General features: G+C 34.0%; 1 long non-coding RNA gene across 1 annotated transcript in view; it reads right to left on the reverse strand.

The window, feature by feature from the left end:
- Positions 1-23985, reverse strand: part of LOC111095562 — an 88008-nt gene that overhangs the window by 13171 nt on the left and 50852 nt on the right. The window contains exon 5 of the long non-coding RNA XR_005358288.1: positions 5134-5172. This is a non-coding gene — a long non-coding RNA (uncharacterized LOC111095562). The remainder of the gene's footprint in view (positions 1-5133; positions 5173-23985) is intronic.

Genomic DNA, 23985 nt, shown 5'->3' on the forward strand with positions numbered 1-23985 from the left:
GTGCACAGAAATCTCTTTACCACCTTCTCTTGTCCCCACCCTTCATCCTGCCAGTCACTCCATTATGCAATCCTCCTTGATTTTTTCATGTTTCATATAACTATTAACTATTTAAAAATGTTATTTAAATCAGTTAACCTGTTGTTTATCTCTGTTACTATATTGTAATACAGGTTCTGTGAGAGCAGGCAACATTTTTTTGCTCAAGCCACAATGATGCTCATTGCTTAGAAGAGTGAATAGCACATCAGAAGTATTCAATAAACACTTGTTCATTGAACTAACAAAGATCATCATTGTATTTTAAAAACATAGGCACTCTTTAGTATAGTTTATGCCAAATTTACACCAAACAAAACAACTAAAATACTATGTAGAAAGCTTCACCAGAGAGTCCGTGAGTTCTTAAGATCATTTTAGGAAGATGTGGAATTTTTATGGTGGTTCATATGGTGGAATGTCTCCTTTAAAAGCAAGAAATTCAGAGATAAAAGACATCACATTTCTGATTCTAGGATAAGAGAAAAGCTTATCCTTTCCCCCCAAATATCATCTATAGTCTAGTTTATACAATGCTATTAATCCAACATACAAACATGTTTCTTTCCTGTTATTGAAAAAGCCTCTCAAATTTAATTAAAGTCAATAAAGAAATTAAAAGCTTAATGAAAGCAAGAATCCTCTGAGTGTGCTCATGCTGTTATCAGCCTGTGATGTTGTAAAAGATAGGATTATGATTTCATTGCCAGACAACCAAAAGACGAGAAAGGATAACAAGAAGAGCTGTGAAAAAACTCCTGGTGAGAGAAATCTTAGAGTGAAAAACTGTTGCGCTTAATCAAGTCAATGAAGAAATTAAATACAAAGGGATAGCTTCTGAACATAACCACTTATTGTTTAAATCAAAATAATTTGGAAAAAATAAGGGAAAATAATTTGATATTGACCAAAATTCCTACTCAATGTGAAATTTTGTAGGAAACTGCAGGATTGTGACCACCATCCCTTCTCAAGAAATCTCAAGAAATTACAATCGGCCTAGATCAGAATGTAAGTATTTATTTTTATTATTTCACTTTAAAAATGAGTATTATATGAACTACAGATTCTTTTTTTAAAGATTTTATTATTTATTCATGAGGGACAGAGAGAGAAAGGCAGAGACACAGGCAGAGGGAACAGCATGCCCCACGCAGGGAGCCCAATGTGGGACTCGATCCCTGCACTCCAGGATCATGCCCTGGGACGAAGGCAGGCATTCAACTGCTGAGCCACCCAGGCATCCCTGAACTGTAAATTCACTACACACTCCTAAGTTTTCACACCCAGATTAAGATAACCCCTCATCAGTTGTTAAAAGCTTCCATAATAGTGGTCAAGAGAGAGATGTCTGGGAACAATACTGGACTTTTCCTGCTTCCCACTGCCTTCAGAAGTAGTGCAGAGGGTACCCAAGGTACCAAAAGATTCTTACCACTCCTTCCTTCTATGAGATCACCACTGTTACAGCCTTCATTCGGGTTTATTTCAGATCTCTGCCAGAAGCTTCTGACTTCACCTCTCATTTCCCACATTTTCACCACTTTAGACTCTCTGCACATTTCCTGTTTAGTCCCTCTCTCCCTGCCTTCCACAGTTCCTAAATCTTGCCCACTGTGCTCTGTGCAATTCACAGTGCATCATCTTCAAACTTGACTCTGAATGTTTCCTTCATCACCTTGCTCACGGGAGCCTTGGATCTTCTCTGAGAATAGTGCTTTCCCAATGGATTGTTTTATCATTTTTCTCCTTCTTTCCTCACATACCCAAAGCTGTACTGGGCTAAGTGTCCTCTTTATGCCTCATTTCCAATTCTAGATTATTCTTACTTTCTTCACTCTGAAATGCTGTAGCTTTGAATTATGTCATCAAATATTACTGCATACCACTATAGTCAGCTCTTGTCCCTCATGTTATTCCACCTCATTTATTGAAAATTTTAGTTTCTATTTCGACCATTCCCTCAAAGATCTTACAAATCATATGATATCAATTTGTAGGAAATGATTCTTCTAACATTCTACCTTGATACAAATAACAATAAGATTTCCATATTCACAAGTTCAAATATTGACTTTCTGGTCATATACATATGTATAGGAAGAGACAGAAAAAAAGAGAAGAGAGAGGGAATGGAACAATGAAGAGAAAAGAGAGAAGACTGATCCCTTTTTAAATGTTTTAATATTAATTTTATTTATTTATTTATTCATGAGAGACACAGAGAGAGAGGCAGAGACATAGGCAGAGAGAGAAGCAAGGAGCCCAGTACGGGAACTTGATCCCGGGACCCCAGGATCACACCCTGGGCTGAAGGCAGGAGCTCAACTACTGAGCCGCTCAGGAGTCCCTGAACATGAATCCTCCTTTTTTAAAAAGATGTTATTTATTTATTCATGAGAGACAGAGAGAGAGGCAGAGACACAAGCGGAGGGAGAAGCGGGCTCCATGCAAGGAGCCTGATGTGGGACTTGATCCCAGATCCCAGGATCATGCCCTGAGCTGAAAACAGATGCTCAACTGCTGAGCCACCCAGGCATCGCTCAGAACAAGAGTCTTAAGTGATTCCTTAATATTTAATAATTCCTTTAAAACTCAGTCATTAAGTTCTCTACCTTCATAGACAACTATAACATGCTTTTTATTTCTTTAAATATTCAACTTCTCCTCCCTCAGATTCTCCATTGACAATCTTTTCTCTCATTTTACTGAGAAAATCAAAGCAACTTCCACCACAACTCTCACCCTCCTACCAACTTCTGTACCCATTTTTTCTTTCATCTAAATGATACTGATGAAACACCAACACCCCTATTGATAAGTCACCCTCTGCAATGTGAACCAGAGCCTATGGCTTCTTACCCATGCAGAGATATCAGTCTCTTTCAACATCAACCTTATTCTCGCCAATAGATTGTTCCCATTCCCACCTCCCCTCTAGCTACCACTTCTTTTATTTGCTTTCCTTTCCAGAAAAATACTTGGAGACAATTTTCTATGCTCACTGTTTTCAACTTTTCTTCTTACACTGGCTTTTCATCCCCACCAATGATCAGTTTTCTATCCTAGTATCACTTAATCCAAGAGCAGCAGGTGTAATGTTTGTTCCCTCTTTCTTAAAGCACTTTCTTCCTTAATATTCAGGTTATTTTCCTACCTCAATGACCAACACTGAGGTATTCCAGTCTTTGGTTCTTAGATCCTTTCATTTGTCTTTCTGATCTACTCTCTCATGACTTTGAATCCTAAGGTAAATATTTAACTGCTTATTTAAATCTCCACTTTGATGTTTAACTGGCATCTGAAAATTAACATGTTCAAAACAATTTTTATTTTCCTACTGAACATGCTTCATATTGTATCTTTCAAATTTCAGTGAAAGCTACTCTATCCTTTTGGTTATTTATATATGGGAGTCACACTTGACTTACTTTATCTCATTTCTCTCAACTGATTCAAAAGCTAATCTTATTCGGTCTACCTTCAAATTATATCTAGAGTATGACCATTTTTCATTTTCTTACTGCCACTGTCCTCCTCTATACTGGATTTTTTCAATTGTTTCCTACTACAACCTTTGCTCACATTCCTCAAGGAATTCTCTCTTTTTTTTTAGACAATTTTTTAAATTAATTTGTTTACTTATGATAGTCACACACAGAGAGAGAGAGAGAGGCAGAGACACAGGCAGAGGGAGAAGCAGGCTCCATGCACCGGGAAGCCCGACGTGGGATTCGATCCCGGGTCTCCAGGATTGCGCCCTGGGCCAAAGGCAGGCGCTAAACCGCAGCACCACCCAGGGATCCCATTCTCAAGGAATTCTCAACACAAAAGCCAGAATGATTCCATTAAAATTCAAGCAGTTTCTTGTAACTCCCATACTTAAAATTCTTCAATTTTCCCCCATATTACTTAAACTAACTTATTTATTACTCTAAAACCCATATGATGTACATTCAAATATTAGTACCATTTTACAGACCAGGAAGTTTGGCTCAAACAACAATAGTTAATTTGCTCAAGGTTATAGGCTGTTAAGTGGTTGTATGAAGATTTAATCTGGCTTCAGAAACCATATTTTCAGCCATTATTATTTACTGAAAAAAATAATTTTAAACACCAACAAAATCCTAAAGCATCCACATGTCTGGTGTATGACAGACCTCTTCTCCTACAATTCTCCCCTTTGTTTACTCCTTCAGCCACCCTACCCCTACTGCTATTCCTTATACTATTCAAATGGAAATGATTACAGTACCTTCAACTATACAAAACTTTCCTTGCCTCTTAGTTTACATGTCTGTGTGGCATTTCAAGTTTCCTATTCTTCCAGCTGATTTCTTTCATTCTATAGTAAATGCCATGTTGTTTCTATTATGAAAATGTTCTCATTGTCCATTTAGTAAGTGATATCAAAGAGATGGGGTGACATTTGATTAATGCTGCCTATCAGGACTTGGCTCTAGAAAGTCAGTACTCCAGACAATTACTAAGACTGAGAGACCTTAATCTATAGGTCCTTAAAACAAAGTTCCCTAGCTTTTTCCATCTTAAAGTCTTTGCATTTGCCGTTCCCTTATTCTAAGTTTGTTTCTGCATTGCTCACTTCAGCTCAGCATCCGTGTCACTGTTCATTTGGTGCCTGCTCAGAGAGGTTTTTCTGACTATTCTAGCAAGCATAGCCATCGTTACTCTCTCTCTAACCACTCAATCTACCTCATCATCCTGTTTTATTTATTTATCATTAATGGATGCATTCAACAAAAATCTAGTATAGGTCAGACATTTGTCAGTAAGTAAGCATTCCAGCTTCCCTAGAAGGTACCATCTAATGAGAAAGATAGTCAATTAGGGTATAAATAAATAAAAATCAAGTGGTGATATGTACTATAAAAAATAAACCAGGTTATGTTTCATAAACAATTAAATAAATAAATCAGGTTAATGGGAAAAAAGATTGCCTGTAAGCAGGAGCAATCTACTTTTTCTCAGCCCTTTGTGTATTGGGCATTCTATTTGAAAACAAAGAGAATGTAAAGCAATAAACAAATTATGACCATTATTATAATATTTTGATTGATTAAATGTCCTTACCATAAGAAGTTCTTCATAAGATCCCAAAAGATAATTTCCCTAGTGGGGAAAAAATCATGAAAATTAGAAATAATGAGTATCACATATTTTGTGATTTATTTAGGTTTCATTAGCAAATTCAGATTTCTCTTTTTTCTTTAACTTAACCATACATATTAAAATAAGACTACCACCAGTATTTGAACAGACAGAATACTTTTACATTTGTTACACCACTGGTCTATTAGCAAGTAAAAAACAAACCAATCACATGGGGTGAAATACTCAAGAAATTTCCACTTCTAATTCTAATACTAAGCATCTAACTTTTATTGGACTCAGTTTCCTCATTTTATAAAATCATGGAATTTGTTTCAATTGATTTAGAACATATCTAAAATTCTAATTATGTTCAAAGCTAAGCTAAAGTTATTTTAACTAGTTTAAAGAAAAATTTTATACATATTAATTTTTAGATACCAATTACATACACACACATTGTCAAGATGTATTGCATGTATCTCATGTTTTAAATTGGAATTTGAAGTTATTGATTAATTTTCAATTATTTATTTCAACCATGAGATGAACACATTTTCCTTAAACTTTATTATTCTGAACACTAGAAGCCTGAGATGAAAAGGAAGAAAGAAAATTCTAATTTGTCCCTGAGTGACTTAAATGGCTTTTAAAATAATCTTTTGATCATAGAAAATATTTGTCTATCCATTACCTTTTTTCAAACTCTACTATGTTTTTTCCAACACCATACTTTAATTTAAATTTTGACTACCAACTTAGAATTGAGCAAAAGCAATAGATATCCAAAATCAGTGGGCTGCTGTGAATCACTTTCAATAAGAGAAGAAAACAAATGAATTACAGCTAGCATTAGGCTCTGGAATTGAAATTACAAGCACTCTGAGGAGTAATTATAGTATGTGGTCCAAGGATCCTGCTGCTCAGGTCCATTAACATTGCAGACCCTGCTGAATTATGAAAATGTTCCTAAGATCTAACATTTTTACAAAAAGATGCTGAAATCAAATCCCCAAAATACTCCCTTGATAAATACAAGGTTATATAAAACTCAATATTTATATTGTAGTCTTAAGAAAACTTTGAGACATACAGATATATTTCACATGTTAAAAGCAGTGAAGTGTCTGTTATTAAAATGAATGTGCAAAGCAAGTTAAAACTCCATTAAATAGATCTGATTTTAAATTCCATCACCAGAAGAAAATGACTCTGGTATTCCCAAAGTAATAAAGCCCAGAGTTCTTCTGCAATTCAAGAATGCAGACCTGGGGCAGGTGAAAGTTTCAGAACAGTTGATTTCATCTTAATATAAGTTGGGGGGGAGGGGGATGCATCGTGGGATAGATTATTCCCAGCTACTAAAACATTTAAATGGAGAATACGTTCATGTTAGACCATTCTAGAAAAGGTTTCTGACTAGAGGCCCCCAACACTTCTTTCCCATATTCAGGCTGTATAATTCTGTGTTTCAATATCCTTTGTAGTGACCATACCAAAAAAAATCTGAGATCCAAAACAAATCTGTATTAATATATTTTAAACATCAAGTCCATATTATGCATTTCTTTAAAAATGTGCCATGCTGTTTACGAATATATCATAATCACAAGTAGGACCCTACATATGGAGTTTCCTAGGTCTCAAACACTCTTTCCCAACCTCTTTCCCAGTAATCCCTGATTAACCTATAGGTTCTAGCCACATACTCTCTTTTCCAGAAATTCTTTCCTGTCCCTCCCACCATTGAGACAAATTGTGTCTTACCTATTTCCCTTACTAGATCATAGGCTCCCATACCAGTAGTTGTGGTTATAATTAAAATTAGTCCTGCGAAAGCACCAGTTCCAGATTGTTGATATACTTAAAAAAGATTATTTTTTTTAGATAAATTAGGAAAATGCTGCATGATTCAAAGCTTAGGCAAATTCATTTACTGGAAGACATCATAGAGCCATGAAAGTGTTTTAGATTCTGTGAATTATACAGGTAATTATAAAGGTAAGTGAATACAGAATTTCTCAACATGATTTTACTTCAGATTCACTTTTTTTCATGGAGCATCTTATTAGACTAAGGTTCCTTCACTTTTATTTTATTTTTTATTTTTTTATATTTTCCTTCACATTTATTTTGGAGAACATTGAATTATTTTATTCCCCATCCTCTAGATTGTACCTGGCGCAAAGTAGGCTGGTAATAAAAACTAGCTAAATTAACTAGTTTTCATGTTTCCTGATAAATGCCACCTTACTTACTTCCTTAAAGGGACTTTGTGATCATCATATTTATTCTGAGCACAGGACTCCTCTGTCTGATACACTTGCTCACTTAACTTCTATGAGAATAACTCAAGGCTGGTGGTATACCTGCCTGTGGCATATGTTTCATTTTCAGATAGCAATTGTTGAAAGCATTCCTTTTCATTGAATTTATTAGCTGACTACTTCTAATTTTAATGCAATGACTCAAGCTCTTCCTCTTCAAATGACTACACTTGATCTTAGCCAAAAAACCAAGAAGCAATCCTCTTCAAATAACTAAAAAATGTTTATACTTTCTTCTACATAACACTTCATAAGCATTCCTTTTTGGTTTCTCCTTTTTTTTTTTTTTAAGATTTATTTATTCATGAGAGACATAGAAGAGAGAGAGAGAGAGAGAGAGAGGCAGAGACACAGGCAGGGGGAAGCAGGCTCCATGCAGGGAGCCCAACGTGGGACTCGATCCCAGGTCTCCAGGATGACACCCTGGGCTGAAGGCGGGCGGCCCTGAGCCACCCAGGCTGCCCATGGTTTCTCCTTTCTGAGGTAAACATCTTAGCTTTCTTATTTCTACTGTGGTTTTCAGATTTCCAAGTTGACAGCAACCTTTCTATAAAATTTTGTTACTTCTGGTAAATTCTTCTAAAGCATACTTCAAGTCAAAATAAGACAGAACCTTAATATTTTGGAAAGATGCTGTGGCTCAATCCTGTGTTCTCTATGCCATTCATATTCCTCCTCTTGCCTAGAATGCTTTATCTTTTTTCCTTGACCTCTACAAACATTATTAACCCTTGAGGTAAAGTTCAACCCCATGGCATGCCCAACTACTTTAGCTGCCTCACTTTTGAAAACATTCCTCTGCATTAAAAACCTCTCTTTGAGCATATACAAATGGACAATAAACATGAAAATCCATCAGAGAAATAGAAACTAAACACCATACTGAAATACTCTCAATAATCACCTAAGTAAGCCATTTAGAAAATACAGAAATAGAGCACCTCACTGGCTCAGATAGAGCATGCAACTATTGATCTAGGGTTGTGAGTTTGAGCCCCACGCTGAGTGTAGAGATTACTTAAAAATAAAATAAAATCTTTTCTTTTCTTTTCTTTTCTTTTCTTTTCTTTTCTTTCTTTTCTTTTCTTTTCTTTCTTTCTTTTCTTTTCTTTTCTTTTCTTTTCTTTCTTTCTTTCTTTCCTTTCTTTCTTTCCTTTTTTCTTTTCTTTCTTTCTTTCTTTCTTTCTTTCTTTCTTTCTTTCTTTCTTTCTTTCTTCTTTCTTTCTTTTTTCTTTCTTTCTTTCTTTCTTTCTTTCTTTCTTTCTTTCTTTCTCTTTCTTTCTTTCTCTTTCTTCTTTTCTTTCTTTTCTTTCTTATGATAGACAGAGAGAGAGAGAGAGACAGAGAGGCAGAGACACAGGCAGAGGGAGAAGCAGGCTCCATGCCGGGAGCCCGATGTGGGACTTGATCCTGGGACTCTAGGATCGCGCCCTGGGCTGAAGGCAGGCGCCAAACTGCTGAGCCACCCAGGGATCCCAAAATAAAATCATGAAAAAAAAAAAAAAGAAAAAGAAAATACCAAGTATTGATGAGGATGTAGAACAACCAGAATTCTCAAACACAGCTTCTGGAAGTGTAAACTTGGTATAACCTCTTTGGGAATCTAGTTGGCTGTTTCTATTGAGGCTGAACATTTGCCATCTCTATGGTCCAGAAATTCCATTTCTAGGTATATGCTCATCATAAATGTGTACAAATGTTTACAAAAGTTGCAGAAATATTTACAAAATATTTGCACACAAATGTGTACAAGACACATGTAATAAGATTGTCATAGCATACTATTTGTGGTAGCCAAAACCTGGATATTAATCAACTCTTCATTAACAATAGAAGGATGAATTGAGGTATATTTACATAATGGGGGTATTATACAGCAATAATGATGACTGTCTATAACTACATGCAACAATATGAATGAATCATGCAAATACAATATTGAGCTAAAGTAGTCAAGCATAAAAGTGCATATATTATATTACCTCTTTTATATAAAATGAAAACAGATAAAAGTAATCTGTAAGAAGTTAAGATAATATATTATCTTGGGGGAAGCAGAAGAAGACCCTAATGCGGTATCAGAAATGATCTGTTTCTTTATCTGGGTGCAACAGCCAAGGATATTCAGTTGGTTAAAATTATTGAGGTGCTTATTTTCTGTTACACATATTGTACTTTAATACAAACTTTTTAAAAACAAGTTCTTGATCTACTTCAGACCAGGAAATACCAGTGACTTTGTCAAGCATAGCTGGGGTAATATTAGCCCGGGTAATATTAGCCTGCAAAAAGTGAAAGTGAGTATTCTAAATATTTCTTTTAGCCATTAAAACAAACAAGCAAGCAATAATCAATCTATAGTTAGCTAATCATCTATAGTTAGATGTTTCCTCAGAACATCTAACTATAAAAAATAAAATAACTGTTTGATAAACCTAGGGAATCTTCTGTCTTCTTGACTTAATGCACATAAGATGTAGATGTTTTTTTTTTTCAAGTTAACATATGTAATTCTTCTACTTCAAAATAACTTTAATCATTTATATAAAACAACTAAAAATTCCAGAACATACATGTTAAAATCTCCATCAAATCCCATACAGTATTCCAAATTGGTAAGAAATAATTCAGGTTTTAAAAATACATAACATATACCAGTGGCATTTTCACATATTTTTAAACACCACCCTTTATCTTCCAGATCATATTTAAGCATTTTCATTCATTATCACTATTTTCATAACTTTTCTTGAGTCTTTCACAAGGATAAAAATTCCTGCTTCCAGAGAGGAAAAGGAGTTATTAAATAAAAAACTTGAAAGAAGATGATTTGTTTTATTTGCCTCTCATTATTAAATAAAATCCAGAGACTCAGACTATTTAATGGAATTGTTTTTAAACATATAAAAGCATATAAAAGCATATTGCCTATTTATAATTATAAATGCTACCATATTTCTCTAAGGAACTCCTCAGTCATGGGGACAAGATTATAGAAATAACATACCTACAACTTTGCAAATCAATTATAGCAGGCAATGACTCATCTAGACAATATCTTAGCCATTTTAGAAAGTGCTCCAACAGAATGGGAACCATTATTATCTGAAGTGATCAAACCAAAAAAAGATCCTATATAAAGCACAGGATATCATATTAAGGTAACCTATTAAGTTCTGTAAGTTTTATCATTTACTGTTTATCATCTTTAAGTAACCTTTTCAATGAGGATATGTTGTTCATATATATTTAGTGTCTTGCAAAAATTTGGAAGTATTTCTATCATCTTTGCCCATATAAAACACTTTGCTTTGGAACAAAATTATGTTACACCATTTCCCCATCAAATTCTAACAAAATTTAATGTTATAGAGGAGAATTCTAATGCTGAACATCTTATGTATTTTTATGTAAGTCTATATTTCTTCTAGAAAAGTATAAGATTTTCCTTATTTTTTCTTTATAATCAAAACAAAATCCAGATGTGTCAGTACTGGTCTTTTTCTAGTAATTTTACTTACAGTGCCACAGTATATTCTTTTTGAATTTTGTTTTCAATTTATATTACATTTGGGGTATATCATTCTGTAAGTTACACCAAACATATAAAAGAGGCAGCAAATTTTTTAGTTTTTATTTAGAACATTTAATTAACTCTGTAGTCACCTTGTCAATAATACTCTCTTCCCAAACTTAAGAATAATGAACAAATTTGTGTAACTTCATCCCATAAGGTACTACAGTATAAGCATCCTAAATGATTTTATTATTTTAAGTATCTTTTCAATTCATCATCTATATCAGAGTTTCTCAGTGTGGGCCCCATCAACATTTGAGGCTGGATATTTGTGGTGGGGGCTATATGTACATTATAGGATATTTAGGAACACTCCTCTTCCCCCTACTATAAGACGGTAGTAGCCACTTCCCAACCTGGTGACAACCAAAGTGATCTCTAGACATTGTCAGTTGTCTCCTAGGAGGTAAAAGCACCCCTCTTGAGAACACTGATCTTTCTTTCCTTTTTTTTTTTTTTTAAGATTTTATTTATTTATTCATGAGAGATACAGAGAGAGAGAGAGAAGCAGAGACCCAGACAGAGGGAGAAGCAGGCTCCATGTAGGGAGCCTGATGTGGTACTCGATCCCGGGACTCCAGGATCACGCCCTGGGCGGAAGGCAGGCACTAAACCACTGGGCCACCCAGGGATCCCAACACTGATCTTTCTTAATGCTAGAGTTATCTTTCTAAAATACTAATTATATATTCTACTGCTTAAAGAATTCCTTTTAATGATTATTTTTATTCATCTTAGATAAGCATATTACCTAGAACTTATATAATAAGGCTTGTTGCTCATTTCTAAAATTAAATCATTACATCATAGACTTTTGCTTCAACCACAAAGAACTATTTGCCTCTCAACACACTGTTCTCTTTCATGCTTCTGTCTTTTTGCTTATGTTGATTCCTCTAAAAGGATTTCCTTTTCCTCCAATTCTACTTGGAAAATTACAGCTAAACTAATAAGACAAGTTAAAATATCACCTCTGTGAAGTTTTTCCTTTCACAGATACATAGCATTAAATGTTATATACATATAGGAAATACTTTCTTCGTCATTTACTTGCGCAAGTTTATTTTTACTATTTTGAGCTATAACCAAATTTTGTTATTTTAGAGAATAAAGCACATTAGCTACATAATGAAACCAATATTGGTCAGTTGTTTACCAGGAAAACAGAATCTATGATCCTATAATGATGAAATCACCCCTAACTATATTTATCACATTTATACTTGCTTAGAGAGAAGTTCCTCTGATGCATATCTGACCCCTCATAAAGCCTTCAGGCACAGTTTTTCAATTTGGCATTTCTACTCCCAGAAGAACTTAGTTTCATCTGCACACTTGAAGATTTCATTGGGTTCTGTCTCTTCCAACTCATTTATAAGCCCATTTGATAGTACTAGTCCCTAGTGAACTCAGTAAAATTCTGTAAAAAGCAAGAAGCACTTTACCTAAAAATATAACTGAGGTCACTAGTGTGCACATTTGCATTGAACAGCTACTGCATACTTTGGGTCAGCACTGTCCAATAGAAGTTTCAGTAATGACGGAAATTTTCTATATTTACACTTTAGCATGGTAGCCATATGTGGCTACTGAGCACTTGAAATGTGGCTAGTGTGATTGATGAGCTGAATTCTGCATGTTGTTTATTTAAATTTTAATTTTAATTCAGTCACATACAGCTACAAGGTGAGGATTTGGGCTCTCACCAAACTGTTCTCCTAAATTTTCACAAAAATGTAATTTCAGATTTTTATCAATTAGTCTTTGTACTTTTAGAGTTTCAGAGGAAAAAAGTAAGTTTTACACTACATCATCTCATCTTTTTTTATTTATTTATTTTATTTATTTTTTATTTTTAAGTAGGTTCTGTGGCCAATGTGACAGCCAGGGACCACTAAATCATCTCATCTTTTACCTTACATTATGAACTCCAGCTGAAGGTATGAAAAATAAGAAAAGCAAGTGTGAACAAAAGTATACATAAGTCAGAACCATCTCAGCAAGATTTTTTTTGTCAGTTATTTAGAAGAAGTTGAGAAAAGAAGAAAGACAATGTTTGATTAAACTATACTCATTGGGGTATTAAAAACATTTTCTGCAAATGATAGGATTTCTTGGAGTAATTTTAGAAACGCTAAAGAGAAAATATTAATGTTTAACAAAGTTTTGCAGGAGAATGTTTTTGACACTAAGAGGGAAAGAATAAAATTCCAATGAGTCCAATGAGATGAATAGCAAGCACTTGACAGTGGTCAATAAGAAAAATAGCATGGAGGGTCACAGAACCAGAGAGGCGACTAGTGACCATAAAAGCCCATGATTTAACATGATTTAACACAACCTTTTCTAAGTCTGATAAGGAAAGAAAAATGACTAAAGTGAAACTTGAGATAGATGGTTCCTGTAGTTTTGCTAAACAATACAAAAATGAAGAGAAAATTTACAAAGGGAATGTTTCAATCACACAGAGTCAAAAGGAAGGGCAAAAAGATGAAACAGGAAAAGGGAAATTGAAAAAGCAGAGTACTTTATAAATCAATTATTTCCCACTGCATATTTATTCATTTTAAGAACACAAACCTGCTAACTGCACCATGATGTATTCTAATTTATCTCTCTTCTACAGTACAATTTCTTCAGCTATGATTTAAAATTTAATTATGTTCTTAATTAGCCATTTCTGCTCAAGGATTGATATGCCTTTAGAGTGACAGAATACAATTATTCACTCACCCAATTCATGTTGAGCATATTCCATGTACTCCCAGTGACCCTTGGCCTAGCTCCTTGGACTTCCAGCTGAGTGATCATAAAGACCAGAGTGGAAGTGAGATGTAAATTGACCATAATGGATGGATAAGAAATAAGGAGAAATGACATCTGTGTTCCGTTAGTGTTATCCTGGGGAACTGTTCAACAGGACATTCAATGATTATTTATTATTTCATTTTCTAGGAGGATACAACTTTGTTCAATGTACTACTATTTAGGGACCAAATTCTGAAGTTGCATGTTAACCTGGAGCTTTTTTATCCTGGAGGATAGTTCCAAATTAGCAATCTTATTCTAACTTTTTCCTTTCCAGCCTATGTTTATTTGGTTCCTCAAATGCTCTTCAAATTAGCTTCATCATCTTGTCAGTTCTCTTATTAATAAGTTAAATAAAGATTTACCACATGCTCATTTTGTTTTTATATTAAGGTCATGCATATAATTTTAAAGAGATTATATTTTTACAATATATATGGGTTAAAAAAAAGAGCCAAACAGTTCAAGTAGAGGGAATTGAGTGATAAAATGCAAAATTGATAAATATATTTGATCCTGAACATGCTGAGGTTAGAGACACCAAGCTCCCCGTGCAGTTGAAAATCCACATATAACTTTTGACTCCCCCAAAACTTAACTGCTAATACATTCTACTCACAGGAAGCCTTAGAAAAAAACATAAAAGGTCTATTAACACATATTTTTATATGTTAAAAACTGTATTCTTACAGTAAAGTAAGCTAGAAAAACAAATGTTATTAAGAAAAATAAAAGAAATAGAAAATAAATTTACAGTACTGTATTTATATAAAAAATCCACATATAAATCGACCTGTGCAGTTCAAAATTATACTATTCAAAAGTCAACTGTATAAAAAAGATCAAGGAAAAGCCTTTTTTTCTCACTAAATCCACTCAGTATCTGTTCTAGGATGACACAATAGTCTGCTGCCACAACATTGGATGACCTACATTTTATATATATATATATATATATATATATATATATATATATATATATATATTCCAAAAAGAGGCAAAGCTAATTTATGCTGTTAAAGGAAGTGGTTATTATTTCAGGATGAGGAGCAGTGTCTGGAAGGAAGTATGGGGGATCTGCTTGAGTTCTCAGGATGCTCTGATTACACAGATGTGTACAGTTTATGAAAATTCATCAAGCTTATGATATGTATTTTTCCAAATGTCAATTATAGTCCAATGAAAAATAAAAGTTTGAAAATGTTCATAATAAAAAGAAGCATGTTTATTTTTTAAAAAGTTCTGGATTTGGTACAACGTCCTCTGCATCATATTTAGATATCTATTTCTGTCACTACACATATGATGTCTGCATGATCCATAATTTCTTTCCCAAAGAATTATCATCATTAATACACCATTACATGTCTTCCTATAAATTTGTCATCTTCTTTGCATAAACCACACGCAAGATATGTGACCTTAAAATTACATTTTCAATTTCTTCAAAATGTCACAAGTGAAACCTAAAGATATTTGACTAGAACTATAATGCAGAATCTTTCTAGTTTTCTGTGACTTTCTCCCAATATTTTAGAGCTACCTTGGCACAACCAATTTGACAGCAATACTTTTGGAGACATGTATTATTATTTCCAAAGTATGGGACTTAATTTTCATAGGGAAAAAGTTATTTTCAACTTACAGTTATCAATTATTAATTTATATTAATAATTAATTGTTTATGATTATAACAATAGCCACCTGTATAAATAGGCTTGGCCACAATCCTCTCTCAATAACCATATTGTTCAACTGGTTGATGAAATGGAGGTCCAAATAGCAATTAGCTTACTCCCTGTGTGTGAGGAACATGTGACAAATATCAGGCATATATTTTAGAAAGTGAATGAAGAGTATAGATGAATCTGGTAAACTAATTAAATAGAGGTAGGTTAAGTGGAGATAGATTGAGGACATTTTTGCCATACTGCAGTTTTGGTTGTCAGGGCATAAGAATAACAAGTGACGTCTACAGTTATATCAAGACCAGATCATGGAACGTTCTAAATTGAGGCTACTGAACATTTGTATTATTTTGTATTATTTGTATTTGCTATTTCATCAAGAAACTAGAGAAGAGTTTTGAGTGGCATAATAAAATCCTACTTCAAATAATGTCATCTGGAAGCACCATGTGAGTCGGAAAGTTTTCAGCTTATCCTTGCATAAAGTTGTCCATTCAAGGATGAAATATGGGCAGCCCGGGTGGCTCAGTGGTTTAGTGCCTGCCTTCAGCCCAGGGCGTGATCCTGAAGTCCCAGGATTGAGTCCCATGTTGGGCTCCCTGAACGGAGCCTGCTTCTCCTTCTGCCTGTGTCTCTGCCTCTCTCTCTCTGTCTCTCATGAATAAATAAATAAATAAAATAAATAAAATCTTTTAAAAGTATTTTGTTCTGATCACCAAGGAGTTCTTCTTCTATGAATGAAAATATTAACAATTAATCAGTAATCAATTTCTTTAATGATATTGGACAAATATGTCAGCTCAGTTAACAGTTTATGTCAAACCAAAAATGAAGATGTGTGTACTACAAGCACTTTCAACATTGTGCTTTTTCTCTGATTTTATAAAACTGAATTGTTCTGTGAAGGACATTTGTTCAAATTTGTTTTTTTTTTCCTCCCTCAATATAGTATTATGTTACAACTCCTTTGTAATAGATGTCTTTACTCAATTACAATGTATTATTCCCTAATATCCATTAAGGTAGAAGGATTACTATTACTCATATGACAAACCATATTTTTTTTTTTTTTTTTTTAATGTATTGGTGTGCTTTTCCAGTAGTTTCTAGTTTGTTCTAGGACCAATTAGGCAAATAAAATTTCAGGTAGAATTAAAATGGCTTGAATGCGTATTATTATCCCATTAACTAAAATGAAACGCACAAGTTGAGGATAAAGTTTAAAAGAAGTCTCTCAATGTCAAACAATAGAAGACTGTTTATTTTACATCTTATGAGGTTGCCTGGAGCAAAAAGAGTATGTAGGTTAGATGCCCCATGTGGGGCTCAGCTCACCTAGGGGTACTCCCTAAGTTAAGTTTAAGGATGTTTATCTTTCATTACCAATGTTTGTATTGCCAGTCTATTAGACTTTCTTAGAGTTATGTCTGCTCACTGGACTTTTTTCCAGCAAACTAAATGTGGTGTTTCCAAAAGAATTAATCTTAGTTCACCAAGAAGAGATGGAGTGCTGATTTACTTTAAAACTCATTACTAAAAACAAAACAAACAAAACAAAACAAAACCTCATTACTACTAGAAGGGAGAAATGAAGGTATAGAATGGGAAACCACTGTTCCTAAATTTTTACATAATAGGGTATAGGAGTCTGTGAAAGTGAAAACAGAGTATTACTTTTCTTACTTTCATTATCATAACAAGATGTGACTGGTCCCTAACAGTGTGACTCTTCTGAGTTGTCAGGGTTTCACCTAGACTGAATCATACCCTGGAGCCCTGTTTTGTAAGCAGAACCCCCCACTAATAAAAATGACCTTAATGGCTGACTTGGGTGCTTACAATGCACCTGCATCCTCAGTGGGCCAGCCTTAAACAGCAATAAGCTGAGGTGGCCTCTGCTGTGAGCATTCAGGTATCATTAATGGATCATCGAGTCAATAGATCATGATGGCTCCTTTGGAAAACTCCGACTCCATATTAGCATGCTCTGTCCAGAGAATTAGAGAGAGATTTTAACAGCCCACAGTGTGACTTAAAGAAATTCAAGAGGAAAAAGAGATGTGTTTCAGTAAAGTCAAAATGATAGATTTAAGAGAATATGTAGCAATCTTAAATAAACACGGGATACTGGAACATGGAAAATTTATTTAAAAATTTTTATGTTATGATATTTTTAAAACATAAATATCACTAACAAGTAAATGAATAAATAAATAAAACTTGTGTCAGTTTTCTTATAGATGCTTAAACCGTATAAACACTATAGTCTCTCCTTTTCTGATGTAGTTTTGTTTTTGATCTCCCTCTCTGAGATACCAAACCATATACACTTTAATTCTTTTGGCCTAGGGTCATTTTGTGGATGATATCTCAATATTTTAATAGCTTCGAATGCATTTTTAAAAAATCATATATGAAGAGTCTGTGCTAAGCCCTCTATGGTAGGACTAGCATTTATTAAATAAATCGATCACTTACAGGCCTCTTGGTTTGTATGAATGGAAGGAACTTGCTATATTCTACTTTTGTGTATTAAACAGAATTTGCATGACTAATATTTAAACATGGGTAAATGAGGTGAATTAGCACTAGAGAACCTGATTCATGATCAGGAAAAATTTACTAACTCTTCTTAACCAAGAGTCTACTTATTTTCTTGTTTAATAACATTACTTGGTTTAATAATAGCATTAATGACAGCCTGCTTTTGAATGGCACTACCAAGTTTTTACACATATTATTTTTATACCCCAAATAATCTTTTATTTATATGTATATAATATATGCCCTACATCTGTGGCATTTTCTCCATGTTATAAATAAGAAAGGTAAGAAAAGCATTTTACCTCGCCTCATATTCCTAAATTCCATTGTATATCTTTCCTGCCCATATCCTCACCTCCACCTCCACCACTTGAGATAAAAAATAAATTTAAAGGACACCTAGGTGGCTCAGTGGTTGAGTGTCTGCCTTCAGCTCAGGGCATGATTCTGGGTTCTCAGTTGGAGTCCTGCATCTATCTCCCTGCGAAGAGCCTGCTTCTCCCTCTATGTCTCTGCCTCTCTCTGTGTCTTTCATGAATAAATGGATAAAATCTTAATTAATTAATTAATTGATTGATTAATTATTTTGATATTTTAATGGGCAATGACCATATCATTTTATGTATTGTTTGGAACCAATATGACTTTATTTTGTATATGAGTATTTTATAAGGACGGGAAAAGCATCATAAATCTTATGTACACTTTATCATGCTGTCTTATGTATATAGTAATTATGCTGGCTATAGTTCAGACTCTTCATTTAGTAGCACCTATTGCACTAGGTTTGATATTAGTAAAGGTCTGTTTAAGAGTGTAGTATAAAATCTGTTATAAGATTAATTACAGTTAACATTATAATTTTTAGAAAGATGCCATAGAATCTAATCTTCAAGGAACTATCATTACAGAAAGTGGTTTTAAATCATCATTCTTACTTTTCCCTCTATTCATGACCACTCTGGGTCAAAGTCAGTAGTGTATACTTTATTTCTTTTTTTAATGATTATTTATTTGAGAGAGCAAGAGAGAGCGTGGTAGGAAGGGACAGAGGGTGAGGGAGAGAGTCTCAAGCAGACTCTTCACTGAGCACAGAGCCCTAGGTGGGACTGGATCCCAAGATCTCCAGAGCACCACCTGTGCCAAAACCAAGAATTGGACACTTAATTGACTGAACCACCCAGGAACCTCAAAGTCAGAAGTGTATCTTTTAAAAAACACGGAAAACTGTGAAAAAAATACAAAAATTAAAAGAAAATAATCCTTGACAACTTTGTTTTATAACAAAGGAATTTGCATTATCAGTGGTGACCTGAGACTACCAAGTCCAGGTGTTTTCTATGTTGATAACTTATCCCTGATTTACTATATAAAGGGACTGGTATCTGCAGGATATGATTTATGGAGTACATTCAGGTACATGTGGAATTATTATGAGTGGAAAATAGAAGAAAGCAAAATTCCTGTGTGGAATGAGCCATTTTACTGAACCTGGTAAAAAGAGGGACTTGATGGACATTTTAGGCAGAAACCAGGTAATTTCCAGTGTTAACAAGGAAGGCATACAGAAGACACTCCTGTTTCCACATGAAAGATGGGTTAGTCCAACATTCAGAGTAGCACTGGGTAGGCTGAAGGCTGTATTGAAGGCACCATTGTCCATTTAATGGTGAGATCAGATGTTTTCAGTCAATAAAAGTAATACCATACACAAAAATTAGTTCAAAACAGATCCTAGACCAAAAAAATAAGAGTAAAAAATGTAAAACAATCATAAGAAAATATAAGAGTAAATCTTTATGATCTTGTATTAAGTGAAGTGTCCTTAGGTATATGATGTAAAAAGCACAGGTTATAGGAGAAAATATAGATAAATTGAATGTTATCAAAATTAAAGCTTTTGTACTTCAAAGGACATTATACAGAATTGAATACATTTTCAAATCACCTATCTGATAAAAGACTATTGTCAGAATATATAAAGGACACTTATAATTCAATAATAAATAATTCAGCTAAGAAATGGGCAGAAGATCTAAATAAACCTTTTTAAAAAAAGATACATGAATGCCACAAAGCATGAAAAGCAGCTCAATATCATTAGTCATCAGAGAAATGCAAATCGAAACCACAATGAGATACCATTTTTCACACTCTAAGATGGTTCTAGTCAAAAAGACAGGTAATAAAAAAACACTGGCAAGATTGTGGAGAAAATGGAAGCCTCATATGCTGTTGGTAGGAATATAAAGTGCCACCACTTTGAAAAACAGTCTGGCAGGTATTCAAAAGTCTAAATACAGAGTTACCATATGGTTTGGCTATCCTACTACTAGGTATAGTCCCAAGAAAAATGAAAATATATGTCTACATAAAAATGTGTACGTTAATATTTATAGTAACATTATTCACAATAGCCAAAAACTAGAAACATTCCAAATGTTTACCAACTGATAAATGGATAAACAAAATGTGATATATCCATTAAATGTAGTATTATTTAGCTACAACAAGATCAAAGTACTATAATTACTGCAACATGAACTAACCTTGAAAATATGCTAAGTGAAAACAAATGACAAAAGACCACATATTGCATGATTCCATTTATATGAAATTCCTAGAGTTAGGCAAATCTATAAAGACAGAGTAGATTTCTGGTTGACTAGGGCTGATACAATGGGAAGCAAATGAGGAGTAACTGCTAATGAGTACAGGGTTTCCTTTCCAAGTGATGAAAATATAAAACTGATTATAGTGATAATTGCAGAACTCTGAATATACTAAAAACTACTGAATTGAAAAAAAAAGAGAGAAACTTGAGAGACCTATCAACAAATTTCTTACAATATACAGACCTTGTTTACATTCTGATTTGAACAAATATGAAGTAAAAAATCAAGAGAAAAAAATAACAGTTGCAGGGGGAACACATAGTACTGAAAATAATGCCTCCAAATTGGTTTAAACTGAATCATCAATGGTAGCTGTGTGTGTGTGTGTGTGTGTGTGTGTGTGAGAGAGAGAGAGAGAGAGAGAGAGAGAGAGAAGAGAGACAGAGAGAAAAAAAGAGAGAGAGAGAGAGAGGTGTTCCTGGAAACAGGTTTACCCATTCAAGATTTCCATAGGTTCTGGGTCCATCATTGAACCTGAATCCACTTGCTCAAAAGGCACAAGAATTGGTCTATCTTGAGAATCTTGCTAATGTGTTTGCTGACCTGGGATCAGACCACATGGGATCAGACTGCATGCTTTCTAACTTTCCTGGAGCTGAAATATGGAGAAAGCCTTATTCAGATTAAGGTCTGAGAAAGAACACATATGCCCTCATATTCAAATATAAGAGACTGGGCCATACAATCTTGCTACCTAAGCTTAATGAGTCTAGAAACTGTATTCTTTCGTGGTAGAACAGTATGGTCTGGTTGAAAACATCAAACTTTATGGTATCTGCTCATATACATTTATTCTATAAATATTGATGCCAGAAAAAAAAAAAGGCAGTCTGTGACCATGTAATCAGCATTATCTTTGGCACAGCCATTGGATGATGTGGTTCAAAGTCCAATATTGACTGTCTTAAAATCTCACCATAGTTCCTTCAAGCTGTGTTTAAGTGGATCCAGTAAGGTGTTCTGAGTTGGAGATTGTAGGAAAATCCATATTTCTGCCTGACCTGATAGCAAGTAATCAGAAACATGTCCTGGGACTAATCATAGTATGGTGATTATCTAAAGTCACACGTCAATTATTAGCCATATGAGTTAACTGCAGGTTTTTATGAAAATATAATAGGTATTCAAGAAGACAGATGGGATCAAAGGGGCAGGAAAAAGACAGCTTATACAAGGTCATATCTATATAGCCCTTATTAGCTATTTTATCTGTTTTCTATGTTCTCAATTCTCTATCCAGAAATAGTTTCACTTTTAGAGAACAGAGCATCCACTAACTCCTTTATCTAAGAAATAATATGTGTCTTAGTCTTACTAAGCTTACAAAGTCAAGTGGAGTACTTTCTGAGTACTCAGGCAAAGTCTACAGTCAGGCTGATATTGTAAAAAGTATAGAGGGAATGCATATCACGTGGGATACAGACAAATATACATAAATAAGCTTTTAGAGGCTTTAAGATAGGGAAAAGAAAATCAAGTATGAACAACCAACAGGTGAATAGTAAACTTCATTTAAACTGAAAGAAGATGCAAAATGGAGTACACGGTGATTCAGACAAAAATACTGAACACCTGAAAGAGCCTGACCTAGTTTACTGAGTTTGAAGCAAATACTGCAGCATTCATATACTGGAAACAGTTTTCTCATGAAGTGTTCAATTTTGTATCTTGAAATGCTTACCGTGCCTTCCTATAGATCCATATTTCTACTTTATATCATTTCCTTTAATAATTCTTACAGAGTACATGTGTTGGTGATGAATTATTTCAGGTTTTGTATGTCTGAAAAAGTATATAACTTTCATTATTAAATATATTTTTGCTCAGTAAATCATTCTAAGCTGCTTTTTTTTCTTTAGTACTATAAAGATATTTCTGTCATCCATACTTTTGTTATTCTATAGGTAATATTTCTCCCCCCAACTACTGGCTTCTTTTAAGATTTTTCTCTTTATCAATGGTTTTGACCAATTTGATTATACCATGCCATATAGTAGTTTTCTTCATGCTTCTACTTGGATAAGTCACCTGCAATTGTCCCATAGTTCACAGATTTTTTTTCTCTTTTTTTTTTAGATTATTTTTTCTCTTTTTTTTATTACGGATTGCTTCTCTTGCTAACTTCAAGTTCATTGATCTTTACCTCTGCAATGTTTAATCTGCTATCAATGTCATCCCATGTATTTTTTCAACTCCAATATTTCAGTTTTCATCTCCCAAAGTCTGATTTGGGTCTCTTAATATCTTTCCTACTCTATTTAATGTTTGAACATAGGAACTCAATTGTGACTATTGTTTTAAAGTCTTTGCCTGCTAAGTATGTTATCTGTATCAGGCCTGGGTCAATTTCCATTTATTGATTTTTCTCTTCATTATGGGGCATATCTTCCTTTTGAATGCCTTTTGTATGTAGGTTACTTTTTTGCCAAATGCCAGAAACTTGATGGCATTTTTTGGTCAATATATTTTTGTATTCCTTTATATTTTTAACCTTGTCTAGGACACAGTTATGTGGAAACAGTTTCATCATTTGAGACTTCCTTTAAGAATTCATTTGATAAGACAAGAGCCATTTTTAATCTAAGACTAGTTATTCCTCCTTACTAAGGCAAAACCTTCTGATACTCTATGCCTTGCAAATTATGAGTTTTTCTAGTCTGGTTGGTAGAACACAAACTATTCCCAGATTTGTGTGTGTTCCAAGTATTCTTTCTATTAATCCTTTCAGGTGGTTTCTGTCTTTGCCCATATAATAGCTTCACAAACGTGTTCATCAATACTCTACTAACCACTCAGGGTTCCCTCTGTAGATCTCTGGAGTTCTCTCTCTTCCAGCTCTTCTCTCAGGACCCTCTCATGAAACAATACCCTTTGAAGATTTAGCTCTCATCCCTCCATGATCGCTCTTCTTACTATATGATATCCAATATCTTAAAAACTACTGCTTCATAGATTTTGTCTGTTGAATTTTATTGTTTGTTTCTTAGTTTGGCAAGATAGTAAATCTGGTCTCTGCTACTCCATTTTGGCCAAAAACAGAGGTTCCCCCATAATTAATTCTTAATCTGACCTAAGAGTTAGTTTATTTTTAGTTCTGATTGTAATTGGTTTATATTTCTGATCCAATATATATTATGCATTAGGCATTATCTTAATTAGAGCGACCTCTAAAATTATCGGACAAATGGATTAAATATTAAATATAGCATTCCTTA

The sequence above is a fragment of the Canis lupus genome, chromosome 4, assembly GCF_011100685.1.
Source record: "Canis lupus familiaris isolate Mischka breed German Shepherd chromosome 4, alternate assembly UU_Cfam_GSD_1.0, whole genome shotgun sequence".
Classification (NCBI taxonomy): domain Eukaryota; kingdom Metazoa; phylum Chordata; class Mammalia; order Carnivora; family Canidae; genus Canis; species Canis lupus.